General features: G+C 44.8%; 1 pseudogene; it reads left to right on the forward strand.

Annotated features, from left to right (window-relative positions):
• The first annotated feature begins 8,299 nt into the window (after nt 1–8,299).
• On the forward strand, nt 8,300–10,078 carry LOC101047064 (ATP-dependent RNA helicase DDX19A-like; annotated as a pseudogene).
• The last annotated feature ends 5,089 nt before the right edge of the window (nt 10,079–15,167 follow it).

Consider the following 15,167-nt stretch of genomic DNA (forward strand, 5'->3'; position numbering starts at 1 on the left):
TATTCTATTTTGCTATTTTTCTATAAGTGGTGTGTCTTTTGCTTTTGATATTCCTCCATTACCACCTTTTTTTGTGTTAGGTATTTCCTATTGTGCTGATTCAATCCCTGTGCTGTTTCTTTTGTCACATATATTTTTGAAATTTTTTTGTTTTAATAGTTGCCCTGGAGACTACAATTAACATCTTAACTTAAAACATATAAGTATGATTAATAATTTCAATAGCATATAGACATTTTTCTCCCATACACGTTCCATGCCCCACTCTGTATGTTATTTATTTTCATACAAATTATGTCTTTATACATTGTGTGCTCAAGAACATAAATTTATATTTGCTTTATGTAGTTGTCCTTCAAAACAGATACATGAAAAACTCATTATTGATACATTTTTACTACATACATTTTATTTATTTACTTACTTACTTACTTACTTACTTACTTACTTACTGAGACAGGGTCTCACTCTGTCACCCAGGCTGGAGTACAGTGGTGCAATCTCAGTTCACTGCAACCTCTGCCTTCTGGGCCCAAGCCAGCCTTTCACCTAGGTAGCTAGGACTACAGGCATACACCACTATACCTGACTAATTTTGTATTTTTTGTAGAGATGGATTTTGCCAAGGCTGGTCACAAACTCCTGAGCTCAAGCACCCCACCTACCTTAGCCTCCCAAAGTGCTGGGATTACAGGCGTGAGCCACCACATCCAGCCCATACATTTTATTTATTTAGACATACTCTCTTGTTTTTACTTACGTAACTTTACCTATGCTCTTTATTTCTTCAGGTGGATTTGAGTTACTCTCTCATCTTCATTTCAGCTGGAAGGACTCTGTTTAATGTTTTTGATGGGGCTGGTCTGATAGCAATGAATTCTCTCAAACGTTGTCTATCTGGGAATCCTTTCATGTCTCCATTTTTTGAAGGACGCATCTAGATAAAAAAATTCTTGGCTGACATTTATTTTTCCTTTCAGAACTTTGGATATGTCATCCCACTGCCTTCTAGCCTCCAAGGATTCTTTCTTTCAGCTTTATTGTGGTATAACTAACAAAAAGCATTGTTTACATTCAAAATGTACAGTGTGATGATTTGCTACACATATGCATTGTGAAATGATTGCCACAACCAAGTCAATTAAGATATTCATCACATTACATAGGTACTTTTTAAAAATCAGAACCCTTAAGACCTGCTCTGTTAGCAAATTTCAAGTCTACAGTACAGTACAATTAACTACAGCTACCATGCTATACATTAGATCCTTAGAATTTATCTTAAACTGAAAGTTTGTAGTTGTTAATCTTGCCAATGATTCTTTATAAATAACTATTTCTTGCTTGCTGCTGTCATGATTATCTTTGCCTTTGGTTTTTGATTAACTTATTAAGATGTGAGTTTATGCTACTTGAAGTGTATTAAACTTCTTGCATATTTTGATTAATATTTTTCATAAAATTAGAGATGTTTTTGGCTGTGATGACTTCACATATTCTTGTATCCCCTTTCTCTCACTCATTTCCTTCTGGGACTCTTTTCATGTATATGTTGGTATTGCTTGATAGCGTTCCATAGTTCTCTGAGGCTCTTTGCTTTTTTTTCTTTAACATCAGGCTAGATAATCTCAATGGACCAATTACAAATTCACTGAATCTTTCTACCTGCTGAAATCTGCTGTTCAGCATTGCTGTGGGTTGAATCGTGTTCTCCAAAATGATATGTTCAAAGCCCTCTTCCTTAGAACCTGTAAATGTGGCTTTATTTGGAAATACAGTATTTGCAGACGTAATCAATTAAGATGAGGGCATCTTGTATTAGGGTGGGCCCTGATCCAGTTACTGTTTCTCTCATAAGAGCAGGGAGATTTGAACACAGGTACAAAGTAAAGAAAGCCATGTGATGACACAGGCAGAGACTGGAGTGCTGCAGCTACAAGCCCAGGAAAGCCCAAGATTTCCAGCAATCACCAGAAGCTAAAAAGAAGCAAAGAAGGATTATTTCTAGAGCCTTCAAGTAGAGCACAGCCCAGCTGATGCTTTCACTTTGGACTTCTATCCTCCAGCAATGTAAGCAAATAACTTTCTGCTGTTTTAAGCCACCGAGACGACTTGTTTTGGCAACCCTAGGAAACAAATACGAACCCCTCGAGTAAATTTTTAGTTGGTGTTTTACTTTTCAATTTCAGAAATTCTATTTAGTTCTCCTTTATGATTCATAACTTTATTACTATTTTCTATGGTGTGAAACGTAATTGTCACCCTTTCAGTGCTTCATGTATAGTTTTATTTAATTTTTTGAATACATTGAAAACAGCTAATATAATCTTTGTCTAGTAAATCCAATGCCTGGACTTCCTCAGGGATGGTATCTATTGGTTGCTTTTTTTTCTCCAGTGTACCAATCAGCCTGTGTTGGAGAGGCCCAGAAGCACCACAGATTCAGTGATTCTCTAGGATAAACCACTGGACTCAGTGTATAGTCATACACCTAGCTGTGATTTCTTACAGTGAAAGCATGCCTAGCAAAATAAACCAAAAAAAAAAAAAAAAAAAAGGTGCATGGGGCAAAGTTCAGAGGAAACCAGGCACAGCCTTCCAAGAATCCTGTCCAAACAAATCACACAGGCACAAAACTTTTCTCCAACGAGTTGTGACAACATGTATGAAACATTGTCTGCCAGGGAGGCTCACTGGAGACTAAGTGCCCACGGTTTTTAAGGGGACTAGTTATTTGGTGTCCTATTCCTAGCCCATACCGAAATTCCAGTATCCCAGGAAGAGAATATCTTTGGCACAAACCATAGTGTTTGTAAGAGCAGTTTAGGCACAGTGAGTTTCTTTTATCAGAGAGGGGAACCCTTGCGCATTTTCTAGATACCTAGGAATGTGTCTGAACTTTTCACAAGCCATAAGGTCATCTCACTCGCCAGCTTTCCCTTTAAGCTTTTAAATGTATTGTTTGCCTCAACTGTAATCCACCACTTCAAGCAGCCACAAAGTTAAACAATTGCCTCTCATGGTTTTTGACAGTTGCGCCAGAGAAAAGGCTTTTTTGCCTCAGACAAACTTCAAGTCAGGTCAAATACAGTCTGGTGGGGTCTTACAGAGATTTCAAATATGACTTGAGCCAGGCGCAGTGGCTCATGCCTGTAATCCCAGCACTTTGGGAGGCTGAGGCAGGCGGATCACCTGAGGTCAGGAGTTTGAGACCAGCCTGACCAACATGGAGAAACCCCGTCTCTACTAAAAACACAGAAATTAGGCCGGGGGTGGTGGCTCACACCTGTAATCCCAGCACTTTGGGAGGCCAAGGCAGGTGGATCACTTGAGGTCAGAAGTTTGAAACCAGCCTGTCCAACATGGTGAAACCTCGTCTCTACTAAAAATACAAAATTAGCCGGGCATGGTGGTGCATGCCTGTAATCCCAGCTACTCGGGAGACTGAGGCAGGAGAATCACTCAAACCTGGGAAGTGGAGGTTGTAGTGAGCCAAGATCGTGTCACTGCACTCCAGCCTGGGCAACAAGAGCAAAACTCCATCTCAAAAGAAAAAAAAACACAGCAATTAGCTGGGTGTGGTGGTGCATGCCTGTAATCCCAGCTAATCAGGAGGCTGAGGCAGGAGAATCGCTTGAACTGGGGAGGCAGAGGTTGTGGTCAGCCGAGATCATGCCATTTCACTCCAGCCTGGGCAACAAGAGTGAAACTCAGCCTCAAAAAAAAAAAAAAAGCCGGGCGCGGTGGCTCAAGCCTGTAATCCCAGCACTTTGGGAGGCCGAGGTGGGCGGATCACAAGGTCAAGAGATCGAGACCATCCTGGTCAACATGGTGAAACCCCGTCTCTACTAAAAATACAAAACATTAGCTGGGCATGGTGGCACGTGCCTATAATCCCAGCTTCTCAGGAGGCTGAGGCAGGAGAATTACCTGAACCCCGGAGGCGGAGGTTGCGGTGAGCCGAGATCATGCCGTTTCACTTCAGCCTGGGCAACAAGAGTGAAACTCAGCCTCAAAAAAAAGAAAAAAAGGAAAGAGAGAGAGAGAGAAAGAAAAGAAAAAGCACAAATGCTTTTGGACAGCTTTGCAGATTTTAAGAGTTGAAGGACACCACTTGGGATGACCAGTCAAATTCTTTCAGTGCTTGGCCACTCCTCAGCCTCAGCACCTGTCCCAAACTGATAAATAATCGGAAGACTCTTTTTTCTTTTTTTCTTGAGAAAGAGTTTGGCTCTTGTTGCCCAGGCTGGAGTGCAATGGTGCCATCTCAGCTTACTGCAATCTCTGCCTCCCAGATTCAAGCGATTCTCCCACCTCAGCCTCCCGAGTAGCTGGAATTACAGGTGCATGCCATCATGCCTGGCTAATCTTTGTATTTATAGTAGAGATTGGGTTTTGCCATGTTGGCCAGGCTGATCTCAAACTCCTGATCTCAGGTGACGTGCCCGCCTCGGCCTCCCAAAGTGCTGGGATTACAGGGACGAGCCACCACACCCAGCCAGTACCTATTTTCTTTGAAACAGAACAACTCTTTCATCTTCATCCTAAAATTTTCAAAGCATACTCAAGGGCAAAAACCACAGTTTGAAAAGATGGAGCATGTATCAGAACCAGACTGAGATATACAGAGATTTGATGATTATCAGGTTGAGAATTTAAAATAACTATGATTAATATGCTAAAGGCTCTAATGGAAAAAGTGGAAGCAATGTAAGAACCAATGATATGTAAGCAGAGAAGTGGAAACACTAAGAAAGAATCATAAGGGAATGCTAGAAATAAAAAATGCTATAACAGAAATGGAGAAGGCCTTTGATGGGCTCATCAGTGGACTGCACATGGTTAAGGAAGGAATCAGTGAGCCTGAAGAAATGTCAGTAGAACTTCCCAAGCTGAAAAGCAAGAGAAAAAAAAGACTGAGGAAAACAGAAAAGGATATCTAAAAATGGCAGGACAATTACAAAAGGGATAACATCTTTGTAAAGGGAATACTAAAAGGAGAAGAATGAGAGGAGCAGAAGAAATACTTTAATAGTGCCTGAGAACTTACCAAAATTATTGACAGACACCAAGCCACAGATCCAGGAATCTCAGAACACCAAACAGGATAAATACAAAGAAGTCAATATCTCATCGTCTCATATTCAAATTTTATAAAATCAAAGATTAAAAACTGTGAAAGAAGCCAGGTGCAGTGGTTCACGCCTGTAATCCCAGCACTTTGGGAGGCCGAGGCGGGCAGATCACTTGAGGTCAGGAGTTCAAGACCAGCCTGGCCAACATGGTGAAACACAGTTTCTACTAAAAAGGCAAAAATTAGCCGGGTGAGGTGGTAGGCACCAGTAATCCCACCTACTCAGGAAGCTGAATCAGGAGAATTGCTTAAACTAAGGAGGTGGAGACTGCAATGAGCTGAAATTGCCCCACTGTACTCCAGCCTGGACAACAGAGCAAGACTTCATCTCAAAAAAAAAAAAAGAAAAAGAAAAAAAAAAAAAAACTTTGAAAGAAGCCAAAGGAAAATATGCACATTACTTGTAGAGGAACTAGTATAAGAATTACACTGGCTTCGGCCGGGCGCGGTGGCTCAAGCCTGTGATCCCAGCACTCTGGGAGGCCGAGGCGGGTGGATCACGAGGTCAAGAGATTGAGACCATCCTGGTCAACATGGTGAAATCCTGTCTCTACTAAAAATACAAAAAATTAGCTGGGCATGGTGGCACGTGCCTGTAATCCCAGCTACTCAGGAGGCTGAGGCAGGAGAATTGCCTGAACCCAGGAGGCGGAGGTTGCGGTGAGCCGAGATCGCGCCATTGCACTCCAGCCTGGGTAACAAGAGCAAAACTCCATCTCAAAAAAAAAAAAAAAAAAAGACTTACACTGGCTTACACTTATAATCCCAGTGTAATTACAGTGGCTCACACTTATAATCCCAACACTTTGGAGGCTAAGGCAGGAGGATTGCTTGAGCTCAGGAGTTTGAGACCAGCCTGGGCAACATAGAGAAACCCCATCTCTACAAAAAATTAGCCGGGATTGATGATATGTGCCTGTGGTTCCAGCTACTCGGGAGGTTGAGGCAAGAGGATTGCTTGAGCCTAGGAGGTTGAGGCTACAGTAAGTCAAGATCATGCCACTGCACTCCAGCTTGGGCAGAGTGAAACCCTGTCTTGGAAGAAAAACAAGGATTACATGGAACTCGTCAGGAACTATATAAGAAAGAGGAGAGTGGAGTAAAATACCTAGTGTTGAAAGAAGAAACCCACACATCTAGGATTCTGTACCCATCAAAATTATCTTTCAAAAGTGAAAGAGAAATAAAGAACTTTCAGGTGAGCAAAAAATGGTGGGGCATGTTGGAGGAATATAGATTTCCATTTCATAAATGCAGAAAAAATGAGGGTTGGATTTAGGCAAAATGTGTCAGTTATTTACCGCCAGTAGATCTGTCTTGCAAGAAATGTTAAATTTTAAAAAAAAAAAGTGTTCAGAAACAAGGAAAATGACATAGGTCAGAAACAGCAACACTTTTGAACTGAAATTCGTATTCACTATTTTATGTCGTTTTTCTTAAACAGGATCTAGAAAATTGTAGAAGCTCCACAAACCCTGGATAGGCTTTTGCAGCCAGCTATGAGCTTATCCCACCCCCTCACTCCACCTTATCTACTCACATTTTCAAAAGCCCAGTCTTATTTTGTGACCCAGAGTCACAAGTTACCCAAATGTGCTCAATACATATGATCCCAACAAATAGCAAAATCTTATTTTCAGCATTAACGAAAAGAAGAAAACCATTCTTGCATTTTATTGATGATGGTTGGGATGAGGGCAACTTTGAACTTATAACCCTGAGTGCAACTGTTTTTTGTACTTCCTGGGATACCTGTTGGAAACAAGATTTTAAAATGTGGTTACAGTCAGGCACAGTGGCTCATGCCTGTAATTCCAGCACTTTGGGAGGCCTCGGTGGCCAGATCACCTGAGGTCAGGAGTTCGAGACCAGCCTGGCCAATATGGTGAAATCCCGTTTCTACAAAAAATTCAAAAATTAGCCAGGCACGGTGGCGGTGCCTGTAATCCCAGCTGTTCGGGAGGCTGAGGCAGGAGAATCACTTGAACCCAGGAGGCGGAGGTTGCAGTGAGCCAAGATTGTGCCACTGCACTCCAGCCTGGGCAACAAGAGCAAGAATCCATCTCAAAAAAATTTTTTTGAATGTGGTTATTAGAGGCAATTCAGGATTAAACAGGCTTCTCTTGGAGAAACTGATGCAAGGCTCTAAAATGGGGGCCAGACGGAAGAAAAAGTTGCAGGCTTACTGGGGAGGTGGGAAACACTCAGATGCCCCTGTGTGGCTTGAGACCTGAGAGGCTGTTGACCAGGTGCCCTGCTGCCCCAGGGCTCCCTTCTGATTGATCTGAAGACTGCTGATTCTTCCTACAGTATCCCTTAACACTCAGCAGGATGCACAGTCGAAATTCAGGAAAAAGGTTTGAGATGGGACTCTTGTTTAGGATGTCTTTTGGTTCTCAAGAATCTTCTACAGGAGAAGCCACATATGGTGGCATGCACTGTAATCCCAGCTATTCAGGAGGCTGAACGAAGCAATAGGATCCTTTGCGCCCGGGAGTTTGACTCCAGCCTAGACAACATACTGAGATGCCCCTCTATCTCTAACAAAAATTTTGAAAAATAAAAAATAAGAGATTCGTTCTTTTATTTTTTTGAGACAGAGTCTCACTCTGACACCCAGGCTGGTGTGCTGTGGTGCAATCTTGGTTCACCGCGACCTCTGCCTCCCCGGTTTAAGCGATTCTCCTGCCTCAGCCTCCCAAGCAGCTTGGATTATAGGCACCCACCACCACACTTCACTAATTCTTTTGTATTTTTAGTGGAGATGGGGTTTCACCATGTTGGCCAGGCTGGTCTTGAACTCCTGACCTCAAGTGATCCACCCACCTTGACCTCCCAAAATGCTCAGATTACAGACATGACCACTGCATCTAGCCCCACAGAAAAGATTCTTAATAGCCACGTGCCAGCCCTGCCCAGAGCTCGGACAGGCCCGGGAGAGATGTGGGAGCCCCCAAGAAGGACAGCACCCCTGCTTGGGAAAGATTCCCATGTCCAAGGTCTGGTTGGGTAGCCTTCCCCAAGCCCCTGAGAATCAGGGTGTGAGTAGGAGTGGACTCAGATTGGAGCTGCAATAAATCGATATCACAGCCCCCCCCCAAAAAAAAAGGGCGTTGGGATGTGGTGCAGCTCATATTTTCACAAGCGGGTCTCTTTTCTGGGACTATGGCCACCGACTCGTGGGCCCTGGCGGTGGATGAACAGGAAGTGGCTGTAAAGTCAATGACCAATTTGCAGATCAAGGAAGAGAAAGTCAAAGCAGACACTGATGGTATTATCAAAACCAGTACCACTGCCAAGAAAACAGATGAAGAGGAGAAAGAGGACAGGGCTGCACAGTCCTTACTCAACGAGCTGATCAGAAGCAACCTTGTGGATAACACAAACCAAGTGGAAGTCCCGCAGCAGGATCCAAACTCCCCCCTGTACTCAGTGAAGTCTTTTTTTTTTTTTTTTTTTTGAGACGGAGTTTCGCTCTTGTTACCCAGGCTGGAGTGCAATGGCGCGATCTCGGCTCACCGCAACCTCCGCCTCCTGGGTTCAGGCAATTCTCCTGCCTCAGCCTCCTGAGTAGCTGGGATTACAGGCACGCGCCACCATGCCCAGCTAATGTTTTGTATCTTTAGTAGAGACAGGGTTTCACCATGTTGACCAGGATGGTCTCGATCTCTTGACCTCGTGATCCACCCGCCTCAGCCTCCCAAAGTGCTGGGATTACAGGCTTGAGCCACCGCGCCCGGCCTCAGTGAAGTCTTTTGAAGAGCTTCGGTTGAAACCACGGCTTCTCAAGGGAGTCCATGCTATGGGCTTCCACCGACCATCCAAGATACAAGAGAACGTGTTACCCATGATACTTGCTGATCCCCCACAGAATCTGATTGCCCAGTCTCAGTCTGGCACTGGTAAAACAGCTGCCTTTCTCCTGGCCGTGCTCAGCCGAGTGGAGCCAGCAGACAGATACCCCGGCGTCTCTGCCTCTCCCCAACATATGAGCTGGTGCTTCAAACAGGAAAAGCAATTGAGCAGAGGGGCACATTTTACCCATCTGCGGAAGAACTGAAGCTTGCCTCTGCCATTTGAGGCAATAAATTGGAAAGAGTCCAGAAGACCAGTGAGCAGATTATCATTGGCACCCCCGGGACTGTGCTGGACTAGTGCTCCAAGCTCAAGTTCATTGATCCCAAGAAAATCAAGGTGTTTGTTCTGGATGAGGCTGACGTCACGATAGCCACTCAGGGCCACCAGGATCAGAGCATCTGCATCCAGAGGATGCTGCCCAGGAACTGCCAGATGCTGCTTTTCTCCGCCACCTTTGAAGACTCTGTGTGGAAATTGGCCCAGAAAGTGGTCCCAGATCCAAACGTTAACAAACTGAAGTGAGAGGAAGAGACCCTGGACACCACCAAGCAGTACTGTGTCCTGTGCAGCAGCAGAGGTGAGAAGTTCCAGGCCCTGTGTAACCGCTACACACCATTGCTCAAGCCATCATCTTCTGCCACACTCACAAAACCACTAGCTGGCTGGCGGCAGAGCTCTCAAAAGAAGGCCACCAGGTGGCTCTGCTGAGTGGGGAGATGATGGTGGAGCAGAGGGCTGTGGGGACTGAGCACTTCCGAGGGGGCAAAGAGAAGGTTCTGGTGACCACCACCGTGTGCACCTGCAGGACGGATGTCGAACAAGTGTCTTTCATCATCAACTTTGATCTTCCCGTGGACCAGGATGGGACCCCTGACAATGAGACCTACCTGCACCGGATCGGACACACGGGCCGCTTTGGCAGGAGGGGACTGGCAGTGAACATGGTGGACACCAAGCCCAGCATGAACATTCTGAATGGAATCCAGGGGCATTTTCATAAGAAGATAGAAAGATTGGACACAGATGATTTGGACGAGATTGAGAATATAGCCAACTGAGAAGCTCCACCAGCCACTGGTGCCAGCCCTGGCACTGCCCCAGCATGTTCAGGGCACAGGCCCCGACATCACCCCCAGGACAACAGCACAAGGAGAGAGAAACTGCCTACCTCACTTCAAATTATGTTTGGACTTGACAAAAATGTGTGCAAATGATGGGGGCAATAGAAGGAAATTTTGCATTTTGGAAAAAAAAAATTTCAGGAAGCCTCTGAAATTGCGTGCAGAATATAAGCATAGACATGTTTTCTAGAGAAAGGGCCCCTTGCATTCATCATCTTCTCCGGCATGCACAAGACTCCAAAATGTTAAGAAACCCTGGGGTAAATGAAGAAGCCTCCATGCACAGAATGTCTGCGATACAGAACCAGAGGGGACCTTTGGGATGGTCCACTGTGGTTGAGTCACTATACTCAAAGGTGGGGACCCTTGATAGAAGCCTCGATGGGACAAGCAGAAAGGCACCAGGAAGTTCTCTGTCCTCCACAGTCTATCCCTTTTATGGACTAAAAAATACAGTCACAAGATTCAAGTGCTCCGAGGAAACATGGTGTCATTCATTCATTAACTGAGGCCCCACTGTGCGCCAACATTCATTGAGGCCCCACTGTGTGCCAAGCTCTGTGCTAGACCCTGGGACCATGAGCATCTCACCTGAAGATTTCCAGTAGAGAAGACACACAACAAGCTGCCCATAGAATGGGGCTGCCTTATTCTTTTCTGTATTCTCCAAGCCTCGTGCAGGAGGACAATGTTGTGGGTAAGCCTCTGGCATTTAGAATCAGGGATCCTGGGTTTGAATCAGCTTGTCTGTCTGGCCTCCCTAATCTAAAAAAAAAAAAAAAAAATAGAAGAATCACACCTTGTCTACTTCTTTGCTGTGTGACTCTGGGCAGGTCACATTATCTTTCTGAGACTCAATTTCCTCATATGTAATATGGTGTGAACTTACATTACAGAGTCTTATGAGGATTATGGGAATTTAACTGTGAAAAGAGTCTGGGTGCAGAGGCTCATGCCTCTAATCCCAGCACTTTGGGAGGTCAAGGCAGGTGGATCTCTGGAGCCCAGGAGTTTGAGACCAGCCTGGGCAGCATAGCAAAACCCCGTCTCTACAAAAAAAAATACAGAAATTAGCCTGATGTGGTGGTGCGTACTTGTAGTCTCAGCTACTCAGGAGGCTGAGGTGGGAGAATCACTTGAGCCTGGGAGGTGAGGTTGCAGTGAGCTGAGATCATGCCACATACTCCAGCATGGGTGATGGAGCCAGACCCCATCACAAAAAAATAAAAGAATAAAATAAACTGCGTAAAGAGCCTGGTATACACAAAGTGCTTGATAAGTAATAGCTATTGGGGTGAATTTTAATACCATCATGTCAAAGAGCCCTGGTGAACACTCGGGGCTCCTGTCCGCCTCCTGCAAAACAAGGGTTAAGCAGATCCCCTCTGCCTCTTCGCACTAGGATCCTAGGAACTAGAAATGGTGGTTGTTTCAGGTGCGTGTGCAGCACCACCTTGTGGAAGAGAGGAAAATTGACAAAAATGTCAGTTTCCTGTGAGAAGCATGTACTGGAAGCCACAGTTTGTAAAATATGAGCACATCTACCAAAAATGCCCTAATACAAGGTGATCCCCAATTCCAATCAGTTTTCCCAGTGGACTAATAACAAATATTTGCCAGTAAGAAAATAAAAAAATGTGTTTCAGAATCACACAAACCAATGGAGAAAAAACATAAAAATAAATAAATGAATAATAAATAAAAATATATTGATGTAGCCCTGATTAAGCTTACAGGAAATGAAATATGCGCTTCCAATATTTAGTTAATTTATTTAGATACACCTATACATTTATATAGGTTATGGGGGTACTATATGTAAGTATTACTCTTTTCCCCTTTCAGTTTTCAAAAAGGATTTTTAACTCAAACTCTTCACAGGCATCTCTGGACACAGTGCTTTTCCCCTCTCCAAGGCAACTGTTGAATCTTCTTCTTCTTCTTCTTTTTTTTTTTTTTTTTTTTTTTGAGACAGAGTCTCACTCTGTCCCCAGGCGCCAGGCTGGAGTGCAGTGGCCCGATCTCAGCTCACTGCAACCTCTGCCTCCCAGGTTCAAGCAATTCTCCTGCCTCAGCCTCCCAAGTAGCTGGGACTACAGGTGCACAACACCATGCCCAGCTAATTTTTGTATTTTTTAGTAGAGGTGGGGTTTCACCATGTTGGCCAGGATGATCTCAATCTCTTGACCTTGTGATCCACCCACCTCAGCCTCCCAAAATGCTGGGATTACAGGTGTGAGCCACCACGCCCGGCCTGCATCTTCTAAGCCAGTTTTTCCAGGCTCAGTATCCTTTATTCCATCAAGCAGAATGAGAGACAGGGTGTCATGAATCTGGACATTTTTATTTTAACTTTTTAAAGACAGAGTCTCACTCTGTTGCCCAGGCTGGAGTGCAGTGGTTTGATCACAGCTCACTGCAGTCTTGACTTCCCAGGCTCAGGTGATCCTCCCATCTCAACCTCTCGAGTAGCTGGGACTACAGGTGCATGCTACCATGCCTGGCTAATTTTTTTGAATATTTTCTACAGACAGAGTTTTAGGGCCTGGCACAGTGGCTCACGCCTGTAATTCCAGCACTTTGGGAGGCCGAGGTGGGCAGTTCAAGAGGTCAGGAGTTCGAGACCAGCCTGGCCAACATGGTGAAACCCTGTCTCTACTAAAAATATAAAAATTAGCTGGCACAGTGGCACACACCTGTAATCCCAGCTACTTGGGAGGCTGAGGCAGGAGAATCGTTTGAATCCCAGAGGAGGAGGTTGCAGTGAGCCGAGATCGTGCCACTGCAATCTAATCTGAGCAACAGGGTGAGGCTCTGCCTAAAAAAAAAAAAAAAAAAAAAAAAAATTAGGCCAGGCCTGGTGGCTCATGCCTGTAATCCAAGCACTTTGGAGGCCAAGGCGGGCAGATCAACTGAGGTCAGGAGTTCAAGACCAGCCTGACCAACATGGCGAAACCCTGTCTTAAAAAAAAAAAATTAGCTTGGCGTGGTGGCGGGCGCCTGTAATCCCAGCTAAGTGGGAGGCTGAGGTGGGAAAATCGCTTGAACCCGGGGAGCGAAGGTTTGCAGTGCCACACTGCACTCAAGCCTGGGTGAGAGAGCAAAACTCTGTATCAGGAAAAAAAAAAAAAGGCATGGCACAGTGGCTCATGCCTGTAATTCCAGCACTTTGGGAGGCCAAGGACGGTGGATCACCTGAGGTCCGGAATTCGAGACCAGCCTGACCGACCTGGAGAAATCCTGTTTCTACTAAAAATACAAAATTAGCTGGGCGTGGTGGCGGACGCCTGTAATCCCAGCTACTCAGGAGGCTGCGGCAGGAGAATCGCTTGAACCTGGGAGGAGGAGGTTGCAGTGAGCCGAGATTGCACTCCAGCCCGGGCAACAAAAGCGAAACTCCATCTCAAAAAAAAAAAAAGCTAAATCTCTAACTCACCCCATCTGCAGTTTTGAGACCTGCTGGACAAAGGCTGGGAGCTGCCACTTACAGGGCTGGGCAGAGGCAGAGACGATTCATTCCTGGTCCCACAGAGATGGCAGGCTTCCAGGACCAGTATGACAACCCAGGAACAGGCTGGATGCCTTCCTAACACACAGCCTCCAGCCCCAGGGGGACTAGAAGGATGGAGAGAAGGATGCCAGGCACAGAGTCAAGCAGTTCTTGAGGGATCAGTGCTGTGCTGAGCTGATTCTGCACCAAGAAGTCAGGGTGCTGAAGGTGGCTAAGGTAGGCACTCTGGAATCCGCGGGGTTCAAATCCCAGCTCTGCCCTGTGGGACTGTGGGACTGTGGGATTGCGGAATGGTAAGGGATGAGTTACTTTGTCTCTCTGAGCGTCAGTCTCTTCCTCTCTAAAGCTGGTTTATAACGGTAAATGCGACAAAGCATGGGAAAGGGCTCTTAAACAGTAAACTATTCAAAAAATCTGGATGATGATGATGATGATTTGGGATGCAGCTGTCTGAGTGCCAGACAATCAAGTGGGATACGGGTAACAGGTCTGTAGAAAATGTATGCTTTTTGGCCAGGCGCCGTGGCTCACGCCTGTAATCCCAACGCTTTGGGAGGTCGAGGGGAGAGGGTCGCATGAGCCCAGGAGCTTGAGGCCAGCCTGGGCAACACAGCAAGACCTTGGCTCAATTATTTAAAATTTTTAATTTTTTAAATAAGTTTTTAACTTTTTAAAAGAAATTAAAATAAAATGTATGCCTTTCGTTTCCTCTTTAACAAGTTCCACTATTTACCCCTAAAGTCACAAAGATTTATTTATATTTATATATCTTTGTATATATATTTTTTCCTTCTAAAATGACACTGATTTTGATAGAAACTACCTAGTAATATCAGAGGGTATCCTACGGGTTCAGAGAGGTTGTTAGGGGTTGACGATGGAATCAAATACCTATTTGTAGCATGGTTTCCCCTGGAAAAGTACTAAACTGTATTCAACTTTTAACACATCACCCTAAATCAAAAATGCCTTGACTATAAATCTAGATTTGGTTCATCTTGCTAGAATGAAAGCTATCTTAAGCAAATCAGGCTTTACCTGGGAATGGCAACAGCTGCTGAGAATAAGACTGCAAAGGAAAGAAACGCAGCTTTAATGAATCGTTAGGCCAGGCTCTTGCCTGTAATCGCCGCATTTTGAGAAGCCAATGTAGGCAGATTACTTGAGCCCATGAGTTCAAGACCAGCCTGGGCAACATAATGAAACCTTGTCTCTACAGAAAATTAGCCAGGTGTGGTAGCATTCACCTGTGGTCCCAGCTACTCAGGAGGCTGGGGTGGGAGGATCACTTGAGGCCAGGAGGGAGCTATTAATGTACTTTACACATATTCCCATTGAGCTGTCTTTCTCATCAGTTGTAAGAACTCTTTGTAATTACAGATATTTACCATTCTTTTTCTTTTCTTTTTTTTTTTCTTCTTTTTTTTTTGAGACCAGAGTCTCGCTCTGTCACCCAGGCTGGAGTGCAATGATATGATCTTGAAGCATGAAAGGCTGTGAAACAAACCTCTCGAACACCAAACTGAGAAGGAAATGGTAACTT

This window comes from Saimiri boliviensis, chromosome 7 (genome assembly GCF_048565385.1).
Source record: "Saimiri boliviensis isolate mSaiBol1 chromosome 7, mSaiBol1.pri, whole genome shotgun sequence".
Lineage (NCBI taxonomy): Eukaryota > Metazoa > Chordata > Mammalia > Primates > Cebidae > Saimiri > Saimiri boliviensis.